A 996-nucleotide genomic window follows, 5' to 3' on the forward strand; every position below is an offset into this window, starting at 1 on the left:
GGGTAGAGTACTATTGCATCACAGCTCACAGCAACCTCCAACTCCTGGGCACAAGCGATTCTCCTGCCTCCACCTCCCAAGTAGCTGGGACTACAGGCATCCACCACAATGCCCTGCTATTTTTATTTATTTATTTATTTATTGGTTGCAGCCATCATTGTCATTTGGCAGGCCTGGGCTGGATTTGATCCCACCAGCTCAGGAGTATGTGACTGGCGCCTTACCCACTTGAACCACAGGCACCAAGCCAGACCTTATTTTTTTTACAGGTATCCTCTCCCACTAAAGCCTGCCCCCACTTTAGATGTGTTAAAAGATGAAATTGTGGCCAAATGAGGTGACTCATGCCTGTTATCCTAGCACTCTGGGAAGTCTAGGCAGTTGAATTGCCTAAGCTCAGGAGTTTGAGACCATCTGAAGCAAAAGCAGGACCCCTATCTCTACTAAAAACTAGCTGGATGTTGTGGCATATACCTGTTGTCCCAGCTATTCAGGAGACTGAGACAAGAGAATTGCACAAGCCAAAGGGTTTGAGGTTATTGTGAGTTATGATGCCACACAATCTACCCGGTATGACAGAGACTCTATCTAAAAAAAAAAAAAAAAAAAAAAAGATGAAATTGCAACCAATTTAGCTACAGATCTAATTGGCTTTTATTTGTACTTCATGACCTGCACAACTTTTATCTTAAATAAAATGAGAGCTCCCACCAAGCAATAACAGAACAATGGACATGTAAAGTGAGAACAGGGAAATAGAACAATAGAGAAACAGATGATTAATTAATATCAGATTACTTCAGATTGCTATTCAGAGGGAAATTTATTATCATGGTGACAGAAACTGGCCAATTTAGGAATTTGGATATTACCTCTCTTCTTATTTCTCCAAGGGTCAGTAAGCGACTTAGAGTCAGTTTGGTGACGCGGAACTATAGTATGAGTGACTCCATTTGGGGTTTTAGTCTGATGTGTTGACGTGTTTGTTTTTTTTTT

The sequence above is a fragment of the Otolemur garnettii genome, unplaced genomic scaffold (genome assembly GCF_000181295.1).
Source record: "Otolemur garnettii isolate 467f Iridium unplaced genomic scaffold, OtoGar3 scaffold00026, whole genome shotgun sequence".
Taxonomy (NCBI): domain Eukaryota; kingdom Metazoa; phylum Chordata; class Mammalia; order Primates; family Galagidae; genus Otolemur; species Otolemur garnettii.